This window comes from Aquarana catesbeiana, linkage group LG01 (genome assembly GCF_042186555.1).
Source record: "Aquarana catesbeiana isolate 2022-GZ linkage group LG01, ASM4218655v1, whole genome shotgun sequence".
Taxonomy (NCBI): Eukaryota; Metazoa; Chordata; class Amphibia; order Anura; family Ranidae; genus Aquarana; species Aquarana catesbeiana.
The window spans coordinates 28,382,049-28,405,179 of record NC_133324.1 but is presented as its reverse complement, the minus strand read 5'-3'; positions in this window follow the sequence as shown (position 1 = coordinate 28,405,179).

Sequence of the window (23,131 nt, the reverse complement as noted above, 5' to 3'; positions counted from 1 at the left end):
GAATGTCAGAGACCTGGTTCAACAGCTCTCATAATTGGCTGGCAAATATTCAAGGGTATACCCTATACCGCAAGGATAGAGAGGGTAAAAAAGGGGGAGGGGTATGCCTATATATCAAGAATAATGTACAAGCGAATGTGAGAGATGACATCACTGAGGGAGCTAGTGAGGAGGTGGAATCCTTATGGGTAGAGCTCCAAAGGGATGAAGCTAAGGGGAAAATAATACTGGGAGTATGCTATAGGCCCCCTAACCTGAGGGAGGAAGTGGAGACGGATCTCCTATCACAAATTGGATTAGCAGCAAGGATGGGAAGTGTTATCATAATGGGGGATTTTAATTATCCAGACATAGACTGGGCGGAGGGAACCGCGCATTCATTTAAGGCTCGCCAGTTCCTTAATGTCTTGCAGGACAATTTTATGGGTCAGATGGTAGACGCACCAACTAGAAATAAAACATTACTGGATCTACTGATTACCAACAATACAGACCTGATCACAGATGTGGAAATATGGGGCAATTTAGGTAACAGCGATCACAGGTCAATTAGTTTCAGTATAAATCACACAAATAGGAAACATGAAGGGAACACAAAGACACTGAATTTCAAAAGAGCCAACTTCCCTAAACTACAAACCTTGCTAAAAGGCATAAATTGGGATAAAATATTAGGAACAAAGAATACGGAGGAGAGATGGGTTTGCTTTAAGAGCATATTAAATAAGGGCATTAGCCAATGTATCCCATTGGGTAATAAATTTAAAAGAGCAAACAAAAATCCTGGATGGCTTAACTCCAATGTAAAAATGCATATAAAAGCAAAGGAGAAGGCCTTCAAAAAATACAGGGTTGAGGGATCATCCTCAGCATTCAGACTTTATAAAGAATGCAATAAGAAATGTAAGGGTGTAATTAGGATGGCTAAGATAGAACATGAAAGACACATAGCGGAGGAGAGCAAAAAAAATCCCAAGAAATTCTTTAAGTATGTAAACAGTAAAAAAGGAGGACAGACCATATAGGCCCCATAAAGAATGAGGAAGGACATCTGGTTACAAAGGATGGGGAGATGGCAAAGGTATTGAATTTATTCTTCTCCTCAGTCTTCATGAGTGAATCGGGGGGCTTCAGTAACCAAAACTGCAGTGTTTATCCTCATGACACAACACAGGAAGCACCTCCATGGTTAACAGAGGACGGAATTAAAATTGGACTTGAGAAACTTAACATTAATAAATCACCGGGACCAGATGGCTTGCATCCGAGGGTACTTAGGGAACTCAGTCAGGTGATTGCCAGACCGTTGTTCCTAATTTTTACAGACAGTCTATTGACTGGAATGGTACCAGCTGATTGGAGAAAAGCCAATATAGCACCAATATTTAAAAAGGGCCCAAAAAACATCCCTGGGAATTACAGACCAGCTAGCCTAACATCAATAGTATTTAAACTCTTGGAGGGGATGATAAGGGACTATATACAAGATTTTAGTAATAAGAACGATATCATTAGCAGTAATCAGCATGGATTCATGAAGAATCGTTCTTGCCAAACCAATCTATTAACCTTCTATGAGGAGGTGAGTTGCCATCTAGATAAAGGAAGGCCCGTAGACGTGGTGTATCTGGATTTTGCAAAAGCATTTGACACAGTTCCCCATAAACGTTTACTGTACAAAATAAGGTCTGTTGGCATGTACCATAGGGTGAGTACATGGATTGAAAACTGGCTACAAGGGCGTGTTCAGAGGGTGGTGATAAATGGGGAGTACTCAGAATGGTCAGGGGTGGGTAGTGGGGTTCCCCAGGGTTCTGTGCTGGGATCAATCCTGTTTAATTTATTTATAAACGACCTGGAGGATGAGATAAACAGTTCAATCTCTGTATTTGCAGACGATACTAAGCTAAGCAGGGCAATAACTTCTCCGCAGGATGTGGAAATCTTGCAAAAAGACCTGAACAAATTAATGGGGTGGGCGACTACATGGCAAATGAGGTTCAATGTAGAAAAACGTAAAATAATGCATTTGGGTGGCAAAAATATGAATGCAATCTATACACTGGGGGGAGAACCTTTGGGGGAATCTAGGATGGAAAAGGACCTGGGGGTCCTAGTAGATGATAGGCTCAGCAATGGCATGAAATGCCAAGCTGCTGCTAATAAAGCAAACAGAATATTGGCATGCATTAAAAGGCGGATCAACTCCAGAGATGAAACGATAATTCTCCCGCTCTACAAGACTCTGGTCCGGCCACACCTGGAGTATGCTGTCCAGTTCTGGGCACCAGTCCTCAGGAGGGATGTACTGGAAATGGAGCGAGTACAAAGAAGGGCAACAAAGCTAATAAAGGGTCTGGAGGATCTTAGTTATGAGGAAAGGTTGCGAGCACTGAACTTATTCTCTCTGGAGAAGAGACGCTTGAGAGGGGATATGATTTCAACTTACAAATACTGTACTGGTGACCCCACAATAGGGATAAAACTTTTTCGCAGAAGAGAGTTTAATATGACTCGTGGCCACTCATTACAACTAGAAGAAAAGAGGTTTAACCTTAAACTATGTAGAGGGTTCTTTACTGTAAGAGCGGCAAGGATGTGGAATTCCCTTCCACAGGCGGTGGTCTCAGCGGGGAGCATTGATAGCTTCAAGAAACTATTAGATAATCACCTGAATGACTGCAACATACAGGGATATGTAATGTAATACTGACACATAATCACACACATAGGTTGGACTTGATGAACTTGTGTCTTTTTTCAATCTCACCTACTATGTAACTATGTAACTACTATATCCCTTCCCTATCCAAGTTCTCCAAATAAAAAAAACAAAAAAACAAAACCCCTAGACTGGTCATTGGAGACAACAAGTGGAAGTGGGAAATACCCTGTGACTGGCTGCTGATTAAAATGTGGGGAGGCCCGTGGAAAAAATTCCAGCGGCTCCTGTGGGGGTAGCACTACTTATTTTATATGCAGTATATATATTTATATGCATTTACTGTATATTATATGTATTTATGTGTGTATGCTTATGTTTCTGTACATTTCTGGTTAGGTCTGTTTTACAATTTACAAAATCTAAGCGTAAATGATTGCAGTGTTTATCCAGAGTGTGTCTCTTTAAAAATTTTGTTCAAATTGATTACGTGCTGTATATAAGGATCCTTCTCCCTACCGTGCCTGTGTCTAAGTCTAAGCCAATAAGCATAAAACATGTTAGGTTGTCTTTAGGTGGGAACAACAGCGTGTCTTTGGTTGGCTCAATAATGTTTTAAAAAGAAAGTGATGTTACTATTGGGCAATCATTCTTGGATCCAGTGCAATCTGGTATATGGGAACACAGTTGCCATTACTACTGAAATCCAAAATTGTGTGACAGCATCACCCTGCACTCTACAGTGATAATATAGCTGAGGTTATCAACAAAATGGAGGCCACAGATGTCATTTTATGGAAGACCACATCAGTGATTTCATTACAGAGCAGAACTTCAACTCCCTTCCTGAAATCTCCCCTGAACTCCGAGCACTTCACCTTTTCTACAGGCAATTATACTCCCTTCCAAGTTCCCTTCTGCTTCCACAGCTCTTATAGTAATATTGGCTTTAACGTTTCTCTATTTCTACCTACCTTCCATCTTATCCTACACATTCCTTTCCTTTAATGCTTGCTGTAAAAAACTCCTCTCCTGTACACACTGCCCTCTGTCATACCCTCCACACTCCTCTCCTGTACATACTGCCCTCTGCCATACCCTCCACACTCCTCTCCTGTACATACTGCCCTCTGCCATACCCTCCACACTCCTCTCCTGCACATATTGTCCTCTTTCATACCCTCCACATTCCTCCCCTGTACATACTGCCCTCTGTCATACCCTCCACTCTCTCTGAGATGTGAGCGAATTGGTTCTCTGGAAGCCCAGATCCTGGATCTGGAGAATCAAGTAGCAACACTGACAAGCATTAGCAACCTGGAGAGGAGCTTGGACATTACCCAGCAGGTGCTGGTGGGGCCAGCCTAGAGGAGGTTGGAGAGAAGGAAGCACAGGAACGAGAGGTAGGTAGCTGGGTGACAGAAAGGAGCAGGGGTAGAGGGAAGAGTGTTAGGGAGGCAAGTCCTGAGTTGGTACACCCCAACAAATATGCCAAGTTGCAAAGGAATTCCCAGAGGAAGTCACAAGAGTGACGAAACCTGTAGGAGGAGCTTGATCGGCTGACGAGAGAGGTACCAGAAAGCGCAGGAGAGCTGACATAGGACAGGGGGAATGCCGTGAAAACCGGGGCTGCAGAGCCAGACCACATGTGACTCTATCACCCCTCAACACTATAGCACTTTAAAAGGCATTTTTATTTATTTGAAATATTTTCTGAAACATACCAGGAGAAAATAGAGACCTCTGAGCTGGGTTATTATCGGAAGGAGCAGGTGTCCTGTGTTCCATATTAGTGTTCCACAAACTCGTATAGAATAAAGGAAGCAAAGGAGGATCTCTGCAGACTACTGCTATCTATTACAGACTTATTATTTAAGCCCTTAAGGTGAGGGAACCCCCGGTGGGGGTTGTGTGTGCACCACACATGAAGACACCATTATCACATGATTGATGTTACTATGGACTTTTGCTGTTTGGTTTAAATACTTTATCAAGGATTTATTGATATTCAAAGAGCACAAGCACTTTATTATTTTTTATATGGACTATTATCGTTTAGTTTTATATTATCCTCATTGAGGACTGAGTGCAATATCACGGAGCATGAGCACTTTTGATTTATATATTCCTTTGAATGCATGGTGATATGTTATAGATATCTTCGCTATATATAGTTTATTGGATTTATTATTTACATTATTAGCGCTGCACAGTTTATATATCTAATCTGTCAGAAAGACCAGGGTTGCCGAACAGTGTGTTGTTTACCAGGCGCTAGGGTTCAGCACATCATGGATCAGGTTGACAGATTATTGGAAGGGCCTGGGGAGGACCATGTTGGTACCAATGACCATGTGAGAGGAAGGTGGAGAGTCCTAAAAATCAATTTCAGGGACTTAGGGAATAGATTGAGGAAAAGGACCTCCAAGGTAGTTTTCTCTGAAATACTACCTGTACCTCGAGCCACACCCGAGAGACAGAAGGAGCTCAGGGAGGTGAACAAGTGGCTGAGGAACTGTTGCAGAAAAGAGGACTTTGGGTTCCTGCAGAATTGGGCTGAATTCTTAGCCGGTTACCGGCTCTTTAGTAAGGACGGGCTGCACCTTAATGGAGATGGTACAGCTCTATTGGGAAGTAAGATGGCCACAAAGCTGGAGAGACTTTGAAACTAGGTGTTGGGTGGGAGGGATCAGAGAAAGCAATAGCCAACAGGGAGCGGGTGACAGAGGGTGATATGAGAGTCAGCAGTAGTAATAGCAGTGAAAATACAACCATAACAACTAATCACGGGGTAAGTAAGTGGGCAATTCAAATTCAAGAACAATGCCAAGAGAAACAAAGGGGAAAATAATATGTGCTTTTACAACATTAAGAGGAGTATACACAAATGCTAGGAGTCTAGCTAACAAAATAGTGGATCTGGAGCTGCTATTACAGGAGGAGGATTTAGACTTTGTGGGAATAACTGAAACTTGGATTGACAGCTCACACAATTGGCTGGCCAATATACAGGGGTATTCCTTGTAACGAAAGGACAGGGAAGGTAGACGAGGGGGAGGGGTTTTTATGTGTCAAAATTTATGTAAGGGTGGTAGAGAGGAGCAACATTATGTATGGGACTAGGGCGGAGGTGGAATCAGTATAGGTAGAACTTCAAAGAGAGGAAGTGAGTGGGGAATATACAGTGGGTGTATGTTATAGGCCACCAAACATTAGGAAGGAGGAGGAGCTGGAATTGCTATCTAAGTTACAAAAGGAAGGAAAACGGGGTAATGTAATCATAATGGGGGCCTTCAATTATCCGATATCGACTGGGCAGAGGGAACAGCTCACTCACTAACGGCTCGTCACTTCATAAATATTTTACAGGACAACTTTATGTCCCAAATGGATTCCCCAACTATAAAGAATTCCCTGTTATGCCGCGTACACACGGTCGGACTTTCCGGCATACTTGGTCCGGCGGACCAGAGTGTGCCGGACAATCCGCCCGTGTGTGGGCGGCGGCGGACTTTTCCGGCGGACTTTTTCCCAAAAGCCCGCCGGACCAAGATTTGAAACATGTTTTAAATCTTTCCGTCGGACTCAGTTTCGGGCGGAAAGTCCGCTCGTGTGTGTGCTGGTCCGACGGAAAGCCCGCTCGTGTGTAGGCTGGTCCGACAGACCAAATACGACACGAGGGCATGGTGTTGCATCTCGCGCTCGCTGCAATAGGAAAAACAAATCTTCCTATTGCGGCGAGCGCGGGGCATACCAGGCCCTTAGGTCTGGTATGGATTATAAAGGGGAACCCCGCTACGCCGAAAAAACGGCGTGGGGCCCCCCCTAAAATCCATACCAGACCCCGATCCGAGCACGCAGCCTGGCCGGTCAGGAAAGGGGGTGGGGACGAGCGAGCGCCCCCCCCCCTCCTGAACCGTACCAGGCCGCATGCCCTCAACATGGGGGGTGGGTGCTTTGGGGGAGGGGGGCGCCCTGCGCCCCCCCCCAAAGCACCTTGTCCCCATGTTGATGAGGACAAGGGCCTCTTCCCGACAACCCTGGCCGTTGGTTGTCGGGGTCTGCGGGCGGGGGCTTATCGGAATCTGGGAGCCCCCTTTAATAAGGGGGCCCCCAGATCCCGGCCCCCCACCCTATGTAAATGAGTATGGGGTACATGGTACCCCTACCCATTTACCTAGGAAAAAAGTGTAAGTAATAAAACACACCACACAGGTTTTTAAAATATTTTATTAAACAGCTCCGGGGGGGGGATCTTCCTCCGGCTTCGGGGGTCTTCTTCCGGCTTCGGGGGTCCCTCCGCTTCATCTTCTCCCGGCGTCCGGTTGGTTCTTCTCCGCTCTCCGGCCTCTTCTCCCGGTGTCGCAGGTCTTCGGCCGGCCCCTCCGCTCTCTTCATGTAGCTCTATTGCGAGCGGAGGTCCGGACTTCTGGGCTTCTTGGCTTCTTGGCTTCTTGGCTTGGCTTGGCTTCTCTTCTCTTCCCCCAGATGTTGACACGACGCTCTCTCCGGCTGGACTGGTCTCTGAGGGCTGCGTTGTGACTTATATAGGCGGAGACCCCGCCCCCATATGATGTCACAGTCCCTGGGCATGCTGGGACTGTGACGTTTTAGGGGGCGTGGTCGACCACGCCCCCTAAAACGTCACAGTCCCAGCATGCCCAAGGACTGTGACATCATATGGGGGCGGGGTCTCCGCCTATATAAGTCACAACGCAGCCCTCAGAGACCAGTCCAGCCGGAGAGAGCGTCGTGTCAACATCTGGGGGAAGAGAAGAGAAGCCAAGCCAAGCCAAGAAGCCAAGAAGCCAAGAAGCCCAGAAGTCCGGACCTCCGCTCGCAATAGAGCTACATGAAGAGAGCGGAGGGGCCGGCCGAAGACCTGCGACACCGGGAGAAGAGGCCGGAGAGCGGAGAAGAACCAACCGGACGCCGGGAGAAGATGAAGCGGAGGGACCCCCGAAGCCGGAAGAAGACCCCCGAAGCCGGAGGAAGATCCCCCCCCCGGAGCTGTTTAATAAAATATTTTAAAAACCTGTGTGGTGTGTTTTATTACTTACACTTTTTTCCTAGGTAAATGGGTAGGGGTACCATGTACCCCATACTCATTTACATAGGGTGGGGGGCCGGGATCTGGGGGCCCCCTTATTAAAGGGGGCTCCCAGATTCCGATAAGCCCCCGCCCGCAGACCCCGACAACCAACGGCCAGGGTTGTCGGGAAGAGGCCCTTGTCCTCATCAACATGGGGACAAGGTGCTTTGGGGGGGGGCGCAGGGCGCCCCCCTCCCCCAAAGCACCCACCCCCCATGTTGAGGGCATGCGGCCTGGTACGGTTCAGGAGGGGGGGGGGCGCTCGCTCGTCCCCACCCCCTTTCCTGACCGGCCAGGCTGCGTGCTCGGATCGGGGTCTGGTATGGATTTTAGGGGGGCCCCACGCCGTTTTTTCGGCGTAGCGGGGTTCCCCTTTATAATCCATACCAGACCTAAGGGCCTGGTATGCCCCGCGACGGGGCTCGCAAGGTGTCAATCTAGCCGATAAAAGCGGCAAGATTGACATCCTTTTCTAGTCCCGTCGCACCTGAGTCACGTTCAAAATGAACGGACTTGTCCGTGTGTGGGCAAGTCCTTTCATTCTGAAAGTCCGCCGGAACTCCGGCGAAAGTCCGTCGGAAAGACGGGCGGACTTAGCCCGCCGGAAAATCCCGGTGTGTGTGGGCAAGTCCGTTCGTTTTAAAGTCCGGCGCACCTGGCGGACAAAGTCCGTCGGAAAGTGTGCCGGACCAAGTAGGATAGAAAGTCCGCTCGTGTGTACGCGGCATTAGATCTATTAATTACGAACGATCCAAGTCAAATGCACGATAACTTGGGATCTAGCAATCATAGGATGATTGCATTTACCATAAATCACAGGAAAAGGAGGCATATGGGTAGTACAAAAAACAAAATTTCAAACAAACCAATTTTCCTGAACTAAGGTCATTGCTACATGACATTAATTGGGACCAAATTCTGGAATCATTGAACACAGAAGAGAAATGGGAATGCTTTAAGAGCATATTAAACAAAGGTATCAAACAGTGCATTCCAATGGGCAATAAATGGGCATGCATATCTGACTTGGTCAGTTTAGGCAGCTTCAAGTCTGACATAAACGCCTCGAAAGCCTCCTGGTTAAATGGGGAATGAAGGGTGGGAGTAAAGCAGTTATAGAGTTTAACGTAAAACTCACCAAAAACCTGGGTCATAGTCTGTGGGCAATGAGTGGGGGTACCATCCAGTTGTTTGAGGTGGTCCGGGAAGGAGAGAAAGGGCCTAGGCTTGAGTCTGGAGACCAGCATTCTATGTGGCTTATTGGAAAATTCCTAAAATTTTTGTTTTGCACATAGGAGGGACTTGTCTGTGGCTGACATTTCCAGAGATTTTATTTGGTTGCACAGCGAGGTTACTGCCCGCAGTCGAACCACCGTGGGAGAGCAGATCAAGGATTGTTAGGCAGATAGCAGTTTGGTTAGTAAAGAGGATTTCAAGAGGGCTGCGTTCTTCTTTCTTCGTGAGCTTACAGAGATACACTGCCCTCTAAAGAATGCCTTGGCCTCCCATAATGTGGACGGACTGGTTACGGAACCTGTATTTAGCTGGGAGCATTTAGTTAGGGGAGAGAGTTTATCTTTGGTTTTAGGATGTTTTAGCAGAGATTCATTGAGTCTCCAGGGGCATTTCCTGGGAAATGCAGCTGAGAGGCAAAGATCCAGGGCCAAGGGAGCGTGATCTGACCAGGTAATGTGGCTCAGGTCGGATGAAACTGTATGAGACAAAAGAGGGGCTGTCACGAGAAAATAATCCATTCTGGAGAACATCTTATGGGGGAAGTGTAAAACGAATACCATTTACCAGTGGGGTGTTTGATTCGCCATTAGTCAAACACACTTCGGGTCAATTTACGAAAGGAGGTGGCCAAAGATTGTGTTGCGAGGGGTAATTTCATTTGGAACAAAGATTTCCTATCTCGAGTGGGAGAGAGGACAGCATTAAAATCTCCCCAAATCACCATAAAAGGCTGAGAAAAAGCATTGCAATTGCTCAAATGCATCAGTAAGAAATTTCATCTTACCTCTATTAGGTGCATATATATTCATAAGAGTTATAGGATTAGATAAATAGGTACCTTGCAATATTATATAACCACCATGGGGATCTAAATCAGACACCGTATAAGACACTGGGAAATATTTAGAAGCTAATTTAAGGCATCCCCCAGCATGGAAGTGAGTCTCCTGAACCAGGATCACATCCGCGCCAGAGGCCCTAAACCCCTTTAGAGCCATCCATCGTTTCTTGATGGAATTCAGACCTTTCACGTTATATGACAACAACTTCAAAGCCATAGTAAAGCTATGAAATTTAGCCTGTGCACATTTGGTATAGTGGGTGATAGCCCATCAGTACAGATACACATATATAGCCTTATAACAGATGATAATATATCATGCAACATAGAGAAAAAAAAAAACAGATCAACATTAATGAAGGAAAATAGCAAAAAAACATTCAAAAGGAAGTCAAAAAAAGGACTAAAGGGAATATTGCTGCGTAGTAACAATAAGGCCAGTACAGCCTTAAAAATACAAGTACAAAGTACAAACATCAAGTGTAGGCCTGAGAGGCATCCACGTCTCAGGAATCCTCGGCTGCAGCCAGAGGACATGTGGGGGAGCAAAGCAGTCTCCAACAAGGGGAAAACATGACACTCTGCCGTGATGCTCTGCAGCTATCGTTATCAAACCTGGAACTCCTCAGAACTTTGTAGAGATTAGCAAGTAGAAAGAACAAAAATATTTCAATGCACCTCCATGGGTAAAAAGGAAGGTGAAACAATCCCTTGAAGGCATCGACGGGGAGTTCCCATGTGGGAAGAAAAAACAGAAAGGATGACTCACAACTGATCAAGCAGGTAGCCTGGCACATTGAGAGCGATGAGGTGTGGAGTAGGCCCTTGATCCCCCTCCTTTCACTGGTGTTCAGATCTTAGAAGGAGCCGGCGGAGGGCGTGGGGTGGCAGGTGAGAGCTGACCATCTTCTGCAGGCAATGGTGGAAGGCCCAGAGAAAGGCATCCCCTTCTTGTAGGTCTCGAAGAACAGGTTGGACACCATCCTTAGTGACATTGAGGAAAAAAGGGAAGCCCCAATAATAGGTGATCTTGTGTAGTTGAAGGTGAGAGGTGGTGGGCCATAGTGAGCGGCGTTGGCCAGGGTGATTCGGGAGAGGTCGCTGAATAGTTGTATTTTGTCTCCTTTGTAATCAATATTGGAACGATTGCGAGTAGCCATAGTGAGCGCCTCATTACTTTCATATAAGTGAAACCTCACCACTATATCATGCGGTCTGGCCCCTGCAGGGGGTTTGGGGGCCAGGGACCTATGGGCCTGGTCAAGGCGCTGGTCTATGTCCTCAATGTCAGGTACCAGGGTGTTGTATAGGCCCAGAGGATAGGATCTGATATTATTGTCAGCCACCAGTTCCGGGATGCTGCGGATTCTGAGGTTTTGGCGTTGTTCTCTATTCTCCAGGTCCTCTTGCTGGAGCTGTAGCTGGGATACAGAATTTTTAAGGAAAGCATTCTCCTCTTCTAGAGCCTGCACATAATGCAAAGTCTCATCAAACTTAGTTTCCAAAGTACAGTAGCTATGCGCTCGCCAAGCTGGTCTATCTCACCTCTGAGTTCCTGGAGATCTTCCCCATCTCCTGGGCTATGGCCCTGGTGATCTGTTGGGCCAGAGCCTGTAGTTTAAGATCCAGCATCTCTGGCGTTAATACAGTCTGAGGAGAAGGTAATTGGTGTAGGGGGAGAGCCTGCTGAGTAACAAAGCTGGTAAATTGCTAGCCTAACAGCTTAAAGACAAAACTACTAGACAAAAATTATCTCATATTTTTCGCCCACAGTCCGGTGAGAAATTACTGAACCCCCCAAGATATGGCTGATGCCTTCAGCGTCTATTACAGCTCTTTATACAACTTACGAATAGACCCAAGTACCCCACAACCCACCCCAGAACTAATAGAAGAATTCCTAAATTCAGTGTGTCTGCCTGCTCTGTCTCCAGAAGATAGGACTGTTCTAAACCAACCTTTTACGCAGAATGAAATTCTCAAAGCTATACCACACAATAAAGCACCTGGCCCTGGTGGATTCTCGTCCAAATATTATGAAATATTCCATCATACTTTATCTCCTCATATGGAGAATGTGCTCAACGCCGCTGTGTCAAATGCTTCCTTTCCAACTGAGATGTTAACCGCAAATATCACTATACTCAAACTGGGTAAAGATCCTGCATATGTACAGAATTTCTGACCCATCTCACTTCTCAATGTGGATTTGAAGTTTATGTAAAACTTCTCTCCAACAGACTACAAGTCTACCTACCAAATCTTGTAAGTCCAGACCAGGTGGGATTTTTGCTACTAGAATGTTACTAGACGGGTCATAGACCTTATTCACTAGGCTGAGAACTGTCAAGGGCTTTCTCTACTCCTTACTCTAGATGCAAAGAAAACCTTCGACAGGGTGCATTGGGGGTATTTGTCCCGAGTCCTGGAAAAATTTGGGATTCGGGGTGAGATTTTTTTCTGCCATAACTGCTTTATATACGGTTCCTTCAGCCTTTGTTTTTACAGAGGGCCTGTTTTCTAAAAATTTTACAATTTCGAAACGAACAAGACAGGGATGTCTCCTGTCCCCACGCATTTTTGCCCATATAATGTAATCTTTGACAGGGACAGGGATGTCTCCTGTCCCCACCCATTTTTGCCCATATAATGTAACCTTTGGCGGAGAAGATTAGATTCCATAACTCCATTAAAGGCATATCCTTTAACTCGGCCTCCTTTTATAAGGTGAATAGATCTAAATCCAACATTTTGGGTATAAATGTTGATAACACCTTAAAACATGCTTTACAATCCCAGTTTTCATATCCTTGGGTGCCCAACTCATTTCCATACCTCATTAACGTATACTCTATCCAACTTATCTGCTTCCTCTAATAGCAGAGATCCAAAAAAGAAACCACGAAAATGAGCAAGTTATACTTATCCTGGGTGGGGAGACTTGCCACGTTTAAGATGTCCATACTCCCTAAGATAGTATATAAATTTTAGGACATTCCCGATACAGATACCTCAAGCCTTCTTCAAACATATGCAGAAAATAATAGCAACCTTTTTATGGGCCAAGGGCAAAGCCAGATGCTTCCATGCTATTCTAAGGAAGCACAGAAGAGCGTGTGGCATGGGAGTACCGGACATGCATGAATATTACACTGCTTCACTATTACACCAACTCAGGTTCTGGTTCTCGCAACCCTCTTCTAAACCATGGTGCATCTTAGAACGTGAAGCGGTAAAAACGAGCGACTTGAAATCACTCCTATAGGCTAACGCAATTTACCCAAACATTAAAATAGGGAGTTACCACCCCGTAATGTTTGCCTCCATAATAGCATGGAATCGCTTTCTACATTGTAGAAATCCCACCAATAACCCTGTGAAGGTCCCTCTAACTACGGACATACTTAAATTCATGAACCCAGGTATGGCTCTCAGTAATTGGATAGCCAAGGGGATTATATAAGTTTTGTCTATACTCAGAAATGGCAAGCTTTTACCGTTTGAGGAAATATCCTCCAAGATTTTCTCTGCTAAAAGGTGAATTTGCAGTTGCAGTCTACCTTAGCCCTTCTTCCTACATATGAAATGGCGATATCTATGAAAGCCTGGCAATTCTGGACTTCACCAATACCCAAACGGAAAGCAATCTCCATTTTTTATAATTGTCTACACAATAAACTTTATCCCACCCACTCCACTGTCCAAATGGTCGACTGAATCAAACCTTAATATTACCGACCACCAATAATAAGGCTATTGCCTATAACCTTTCTACCTCAAAATGCTCCTTCTACTGGGAGATGACACAAAAAATCTGCTACTATACACCATATATGTTAGCTAAATTTAACCCTAACCGCTCTAATCAATGTTGGAGAGGCTGCGGCCTGGTGGGTACATTAGTTCATGTGGTGTGGTACTGCCCTAACATCCGCAGCTTCTGGAATTCCGTGTTTAAACTTACAGTATATCAAACCTGACAGGGGTTATCTCCAGACCTAACCTCAGTCTGGCCATTCTCAGTATTGGAATATATTTATTCCCACATGACCTCAGACAAGTGGTCATAAATGTTCTTTCTGCTGCACGATTGACCCTTATGAGGAGATGGAAATCCAACTTAGCTCCTAATGTAGGTGAAGTAGTAAATTTTATCTCTGACTCCCTTGAACAAATAATGGCATATAAACATGGATGTGTTCTCAAATTATACAAACAATGGAGTTCTTGAAGACTCATATACAAAGAAATATAAACCCCTTTCTCCTTTATATTATACTAATATGAAGTACACCACTAGACTTTATTTACCTCTTAACCTATTTTCCCCACTCTCTATAAGAGATTTCACCCTCCTACATCCTTCTCATACCCTTCTCCAACTCCACACTCTGCACTCCTAATACACAATTACACAAGTTTCTATATAATATACTATCAGTACACTCTCATTAACTATGTTCTTGTAATGCAGAGGCAGTATATCTTAGTATCAATCCTGTTTACCTAGAATGCTGTTCTACTGTACCTATAAGCTTATGTTAGTTTTCTGTATACAAACACTGTCTAAACCATTTCCTTTGCTTATATACGCTGACGGTTTTGCAATTAACTGTTGAGAGTTCTTAATGACAATTTTTATATTCTCTTTCTTCAAACTCAATACAAATTATTTGGAAAAAAGGTGATGTACTCCAGGGACAAAACTTTAATTCTGACACTTTATAAAAACTCTGGTTAGGTCTCATCTGGAGTTTTCCGTTGAGTTCTGGTCACCAGACCTCCGAAGGGATGTGCTGGAGCTGGAGAGAGTTCAAAGAAGGGTAACAAAACTAATAAGGGGACTGGATGACCTCAATTACGAGGAACGACTGCAAACTCTAAATTTATTCTCGCTGGAGAAAAGACGTTTGAGATGGGACTTGATAGAGATCTACAAATATCTCAATGGCGATCCTAGCATAGGAAATAAACTATTCAGTCCTGTTTAGTGTAAAAGGACATGGGGCCACACATAGAGACTGGAGGAGAAGCAATTTAACCTTAAAAGGCATAGGAGGTTCTTTACTGTTAGGGCAATAAGGATGTGTAACTCTCTCCCACAATTGGTGGTGGCTACAGGGAGTATGCATTTCTTTAAAGACTCTAATGCTCTGTACACACGGTCGGACATTGATCGGACATTCCGTCAACAAAATCTATGAATTTTTCTGACGGATGTTGGCTCAAACTTGTCTTGCATATACACGGTCACACAAAATTGTCGGAAAATCGGATCGTTTTGAACGTGGTGATGTAAAACACGTACGTCGGGACTATAAACGGGGCAGTAGCCAATAGCTTTCGTCTCTTAATTTATTCTGAGCATACGTGGCACTTTGTGCGTCGGATTTGTGTACACACGATCAAGATTTCCGACAATGGATTTTGTTGTCGGAAAATGTTATAGCCTGCTCTCAAACTTTGTGTGTCGGAAATTCCGATGGAAAATGTGTGATGGAGCCCACACACGGTCAGAATTTCCGACAACAGGGTCCTATCACACATTTTGGGTCAGAAAATCCGACCTTGTGTACAGGGCATTAGATGTACGTCTTAAAGGACACAACATGCAGGGATATGGGAAATCATTATAGACACTGATACACATGCACCTACACAGGTTGAACTGGATGGACTATTGTCTTTTTTTCAGCCTTACCATCTATGTAGTACAGGAGATAACCAGAGACTGCGCATCTAATACAGGAGATAACCAGAGACTGCATTAGGGTCAATACAGGAGATAACCAGAGACTGCGGATCTAATACAGGAGATAACTGGAGACTGCAGATCTAATACAGGAGACAACCAGAGACTGAGAATCTAATACAGAAGAGAACTGGAGACTGTGGATCTAGTGCAGGAGATGATCAACCATTTTAAAATTTTACCTATCAACGATTTACAGCTATACTGTTCATAAACAGTCCACAAGCAGTCTATGGAGAGAAGGACCTACCCAGCCAGTCGGGCTCACAACCCACGCTCATACGTCCAGGTGTGGAGCCCTCAGAGGTCCAGATGTGGAGCCCTCAGAGGTCCAGGTGTGGGGCCCTCAGAGGTCTAGGTGTGGGGCCCTCAAAGATCCAGGTGCAGGGCCCTCAGGAGTCCAGGTGCTGGGTCCTCAGGGGTTCAGGAATGGTGCTTTTAGAGGAGGAGATGCCCGCGCTCACAGCTCTTCATCCCCCACTGGCAGCAACCGGCCCCATAGTGAGTACTGGCCTCACAGAGGCAGCCTCCACAGGATCATTAATAGGCCACACAATGGAGGACTTACTATTCTCCCCTATAAGGCAAAATGAGGCCTACTCAGCTTCTCCTCATCAGCCTGGGCTCCCTTGCACAGGCTCACTCATCAATACATCGGACTTGTTCAACAAGTTATCAAAGCTACTGGACAGGGGCCTGACTGTCACAGCAGCTAAAATCACAGGAGAGATTAAGGCTGACTTTCAGAACCTGGGGGACAGAATGGAGGCTATTGAACACAAGCTGGATAATACAGTAGCTATGACCAACCAAAACTCTGACAACATTCAGATTTTACAGGACCAACTGGACACAGCCCTCTCAAGGATTGATGAGAACAGATTGCGCAGACATAACTTTAGAATGAGGGGCCTCCCGGAGGTGATTACTGATGTCTCAAAAGCAGTTCAGGACATTATTAAAAACCTCCTTTCTGGCATCCCTCCACATAAGCTGGAATTGGATCGTGCTCACAGAGCATTAGGCCCCTCATGGAAAGGTGGAGCCCCTAAGGATATAGTGATCAAACCACACTTCTATTCTGTGAAGGAGGAGATCATAAAAAAGTCTCACACGCAAACGCCTCTCCTTTGCCGAAACCATCCAGTGCAGATTTTTGTGGTCTCCCCATCAACCATACAAAGATGGCGGGTCCTGAAACCACTGATAAATGTCCTCACCAGAAAGACATTAAAAACAGGTGGGCCTTCCTGTTCACGCTCAAATTCTGGTTCAAGTCCAAACCTTACTCCTTCTCCAGCCTACATTCCATTATCTCTGTTGCAAACAGAGCCAGCACCCTGCCTGATGGCGGAGACAGCTGTTCTTAGGAGAGGTGATCACTTTGGTGCGGTGCACTCCCATTCTCCAGCATACAAGAATGGGATAAGCTGTTCCTTAGCCTGAGGCTTATCACGCTTGGCCCGCCTCACACCCCCCCAACCCCCCTACCAGGAGCCACCAAAGGTCAGACAACATCTAGCCCCATATCTCCATTATGGAACACCTTCAAGTGTCCTAAGGAAGGCAGACCTCCCTGATTCAAGAAGTATCCAAATCGCCACTACCATACTGAATTCACCCAGTTTCCAAGAGTTACATCGTTTTTAAAATCCTTCTCTGAGACACTCATAAGTTGTTTTATGGTTGATCTTTTTTTCAAAATTCATAACTTTCCGGGCAGTTGGCCACCAAGTTTCCTACACTTTCCACACTGGATCCCAGAGACCCAGGAAGACAACTTATACACTTTACTACCTGGAACCAAGCTCTGATCCATGAGATCAGGAACTGTAGTACCTTTAAAAGCATCCCATACTTGAAAGCACTTCTTACGCAATGCTACACGCGTTCCCTTCATCATTTTGCCTTACCCACCTTATCTCAGTCCCTACCCCTTTCCCTCTTCTCTGACCCCATTAACTTGACTATCACCCTCCCACCCACCTCATCTACCCCTTACCACACTTAGTTACATAGTTACATAGTTAGTAAGGTTGAATAAAGACACCAGTCCATCCAGTTCAACTTGAGTGAGTGTGGGTACATGTCTACAATCATCTCTATTTTTATTTAAGGTACCCATATACCCATGGAAAGGTGGAGCCCCTAAGGATATAGTGATCAAACCACACTTCTATTCTGTGAAGGAGGAGATCATGAAAAAGTATCACACGCAAACGCCTCTCCTTTGCCGAAATCATCCAGTGCAGATTTTTGTGGTCTCCCCATCAACCATACAAAGATGGAGGGTCCTGAAACCACTGATAAATGTCCTCACCAGAAAGACATTAAAAACAGGTGGGCCTTCCCGTTCACGCTCAAATTCTCCTTCAAGTCCAAACCTTACTCCTTCTCTAGCCTACATTCCATTATCTCTGTTGCAAACAGAGCCAGCACCCTGCCTGATGGTGGAGACAGCTGTTCTTAGGAGAGGTGATCACTTTGGAGCGGTGCACTCCCATTCTCTAGCATACAAGAATGGGAGAAGCTGTTCCTTAGCCTGAGGCTTATCATGCTTGGCCCACCTCTCACCCCCCCCCAACCCCCCTACCAGGAGCCACCAAAGGTCAGACAACATCTAGCCCCATATCTCCATTATGGAACACCTTCAAGCGTCCTAAGGAAGGCAGACCTCCCTGATTCAAGAAGTATCCAAATCGCCACTACCATACTGAATTCACCCAGTTTCCAAGAGTTACATCGTTTTTAAAATCCTCCTCTGAGACACTCATAAGTAGTTTTATGGTTGATCTTTTTTCAAAATTCATACATCTACCCCTTACCACACTTAGTTACATAGTTAGTAAGGTTGAATAAAGACACCAGTCCATCCAGTTCAACCTGAGTGAGTGTGGGTACATATCTACAATCATCTCTATTTTTCTTTAAGGTACCCATATAGCGCCGCCAGTTCACACAGCACTCTGCACATACATCGTACACCCACATCGGTCCCTACCCTCAAGGAGCCCACAATCCAAGGTCCCCAACTCACATTCATATACTAGGGTCAATTTTGAACAGAAGCCAATTAACTTACCAGCATGTCTTTGGAGTGTGGGAGGAAATCGCAGTACCCGGAGAAAACCCACGCAGGCACAGGGAGAACATGCAAACTCCAGGCAGGTAGTGTCGTGGTTGGGATTTGAACCAGCGACCCTTTTTACTGCTAGGCGAGAGTGTTAACCACTGTGCTGCCCAAACAGTGCCACACTGGTCTTCCACTGGCATCCCCTCCTAAACTCCTATCGAATCCTGAATGGGTCGGATCTATTAATATATATCAATAAGCTAGTTGCAGTCAGATGTTTCTGTTTATAATAAATATACATACATTTTGGTGTGTCTTGGCCGGGGTGGCATTTTTTTTGCGCCTCCCCCTACCTGATGGATATGGATTCGCCATACCCACCTGGTGGGATCTTAACCTCATTTGATGAGGTTGAGATGATAGATGGTACTAGGGGCTGAGAGAACACTTTTCTCTTCAGCCCATTGGGGCTCTGAGTGGGCTCCCCACTACACTTTTCTCTTTTGTTTCTCCTTACCTATTTTCTCTTTCAGCTGGTCTCCATGAGCTCTCCATCTTTACCACATCAACCAAGGGCCACAAATCACATGGTTCGGGCTGCCATGGGCAGTCTAGGCAATCCTCTGAGGTGAGTGACAGAATATCAGGTAAAATTCCTTCCCCTCTGCTCGATGGCTAACGACTCTATTCCCTCTTCTCCACTGCATATTGCGTCACATAATGCGCAGGGGATGAATTCACTGATTCACTAAAACGACATAAAAGATTACAATCTACGCATTCACAAAAAATTGACTTCATCCTACTTCAGGAGACACACTTCCCAGAGCAGTATAACCCCTCTTTCCTGCATGTCAAATACTCCACGTTCTTTCTTTCAAATGTGGAAGGAAAATCCTAGTGAGTGGCAATCCTAATATCTAATAACTGTAAGTTTACACCTCATCTGGAACACAAACACTCGGAGGGCAGATTTATTCTCATGAAAAATACCATAGATGACAAATTTTACCCCTTTATTTCATACTATACACCCAATAAGGGACAGGCCGCTTTTTTCCAGATGATGCTTAAAATGCTAGACCCCTTGGTGGGACTGTGATATATGGGGGCGACTCAAATACTGCCATGGACCAGGGTCTAGATAAATCCAGACCCCCAGGATCCCAACTTATCAGACCCCCTAAATAGAGCCAAAAAATAGCTAAGTTAATTCACCTATATGGTTTAGCCGATGCATGAAGAGAGATGAATCCAACTAGGAGAGACTACACACACTTTTCGTGCCCGCACCAATCCTATGCTAGGATCGACCACATTTTCGTTTCCACTGCCAACATCCCTGCCATAGTTAAATCAGCCATATGGGACACAGTGGGTCGGACCACTCACTCTAAAGAGACACTCTAAAGAGAGGGACATGAAGATCATGACCAAGATCCTAGCGGATCGCATGGCATTCTTCATTGGTCTGTATATTAATAAAGACCAAGTGGGATTTATCCCAGGTCGACAGGGTCCAGACCAAATTAGGAGGGTGATAGACATTATATCAATACTACAATCCAAATGGGTCGGGAAGGGCAGCCGAGAGGGTTCGCTCCTTTTGCTTGACCTACAAAAAGCCTTTGATTCAGTCTCTTGGCTCACCTTTTCAACATTTTGCACCGCTGGGATTTTGGTCAGAAATGTATGGGTCTTATGGGGGCCCTCTACTCCCTACCAGAAGCACGAATATGACTGCAGGGATATTACTCTGAACCTAATAAAATAGCTAGAGGGACGAGACAGGGATACCCCCTTTCTCAGCTTATATTCGCAGTGGCGATAGAAACCCTGGCGATAGCTATTCGTAACCATCCTGATATTAGGGCTGTCAATTGTGGACAGCAGACGCATAAATGCGCCCTTTTTGCAGATGATCTATTACTCTGTCACATCACCAACAATCTCACTCCCAAACATCTGCAAATTACTGGAAGACTTTACTAAGGCCTCGGGGTTACGGGTCAACTTCTCAAAGTCCCAAATTCTAAATATAACAATCCCACACCAAATTGCTCAGAACCTTAAAACCAATTTGAATGGAGTGTCTGTACCATTTGTTACCTGAGAGTAGAACTCTTCCCGAAAGTCGAACAACTTCATCAGGTTAACTTACCCCCGCTGTATAACAAGCTTGAAGATGATCTCAAAGGTTGGGCCCTCCACGAATTGTCCTGGCTAGGGAGGATAAACGTGATCAAGATGACGCTCCTTTCCAAACTACTATATCTTTTCAGATCTCTCCCAATTCCCCTGAGGACAGATCACCTACGAAAGTTCCAAAGCAAAATTTTTTAATTTATTTGGGGAACCTCAGGTCACCGTCTCGCGGAGAGAACTCTATTTAGACCGAAACACAGGGAGGGTTGGGGTTCCCTAACCCACTTTGGTACTACCGAGCTGCATGCTTGGCACAACTATAAGTCATCTACACGCGCCTGGAAAAACCTGATTGGGTACACATAGAGCGGCAAGGAGTCCCGACTCACACGTTGGACTTTGTTCTATGGTGCCCTCCAAGAGACCGCCCACCAATCATGTCTCCAGTACTATCTAACTTGATAGCCCTTTGGAATAGCCAAACTAACTTCAAATATGCAACCGCTAGCACATATTTTTCCTAACCCCAAATTTACTCCAGGTATGAACTTAACGGCCTTCCGCTGGTGACTGGATAAGTGGTTATAGCGCATTGGCCACTTTCGAACTCCCATGGGTCCGCTCTCGCTTAGCGATTGCAAAAATAAACTGGAAAAGCCAGAATCAGAGTGGTATAGATTTCTACAAATCTCCCACTTCTTAAATTCCCTATGGAAGAACAAATCAAAACCCCCAAGATCGACGGTTTATGAACAATGGTGTGGCCAAGCCATGAAGCAGAGGGGGGGGGGGGGGTATTTCAACTATTTACCTGTCACTGGCCTCAGATAGCACCAAGCTACCTTACATGCACACATGGGATAACGAAATCCAGGTCAGCTGGAATATCGAAACCTAGAATAGAATCTTTTTCCGAGCCTATAAAGGCATACGTAATATCGCTCTTATTGAGGCAAAACTCAAAGTGACTACCAAATGGTTCATAGTTCCAACCAGATTAGCGAAAATGTTCCCTTCCTCCTCACCTCTTTGCTTTAGAGATTGTGCATCACCAGGATCAATGATCCACATCTGGTGGGAATGCCCGAAGCTGAGTGGATTTTGGAACTGAATTTTCCACATGATCCAAAAGGTAACAGGATATCAAATCCCCAAGAACCCCTCTATAGCCTATAGCCCTGCTCAATGCCCATTTACCTGACGCCAATAGAGCTACCAAGGACTTAATCTTTTTTATATTTTTGGGTGCTAAATTGACCAAAGCAAGAGCATGGAAACAACCAAAGGTTTTTTTTTTTCGGCAGCCAAAAGGAATATTTCCTGGAAAATGGCCCAGGAGAAGATGATTAGCTCCCTGACTGACACGGTAGCTAGGTTTGATTCTACATGGGACCCCTGGGCGACCTATATAGGTATTCCTGGATGAAAAGGTACGCTTCAAAAGATGTGGAGAGCTCATGGAAGAACAGCTAAACTGCTTCCTTTCTTCTTTTTCTTCTTCTCTTCTTTCCTTTCTCCCTTATGAAAATCTCCTTTGTACTCTGTTGTACTGCATTTCAGTAATTAATCTTACCTACAAGATCAAGGATCAATCTAATAGCAGCATCTCTAATGCAGCCTTTTTACCATACAGATTTTGTTCATTATTTTTCCCTTTTATATTATTCTTCTTTATTATCGAGCAAGGAGATACCTACTGCCTACTACATCTAGACTAGATTGGTTACCTAACCTGCTGTAGTTGGTATAAGAAATGTCGACTGAAATATTCTGTATGTCCTGACCCTCTTTATTGTCATGGTGGCATGCAGATAACCTCTACAGTTCAACCTTGTTCGACAGTATCCCCTTTGTCATAGGTCTGAAAATTTCTATGTACGAAAAATTTTGTTTGCTCTGTTTGATGCTCAATAAAAATGTATTTAAGGTAAAAAAAAAAAAATAATAATAATATTTTCCACTTCCAAGCAAGAGGGGTATTTGGGCATTAGGGTCAAGTGTGGGGATTGTATCTGTTAATGATTTCAGATGAGGGAAGTGTTGTGTAATCACAGGGGTTGGTATTTCTGACCTGTAATCTGGAATTATGTCACATTCAATGAGAGTGGGAAGTTTTATGTGTGTTTTCCCATCAACAGACTAAACCGTGAAGTTGGGTGTCCTGTGCTCTGTTTTTTTTCATAGTATTTTCTTTCATGTAAGCTTTATATTCATCAATGTGCTTGTGTCACGTACCTGACTGTGGAGCCTGAGATGATGAGGGTGGTCATTTGCACAATTCCTCTCCAAGCACCCCTGGCAGTGGAGACATCGACTGCTAGGCCAGTGGA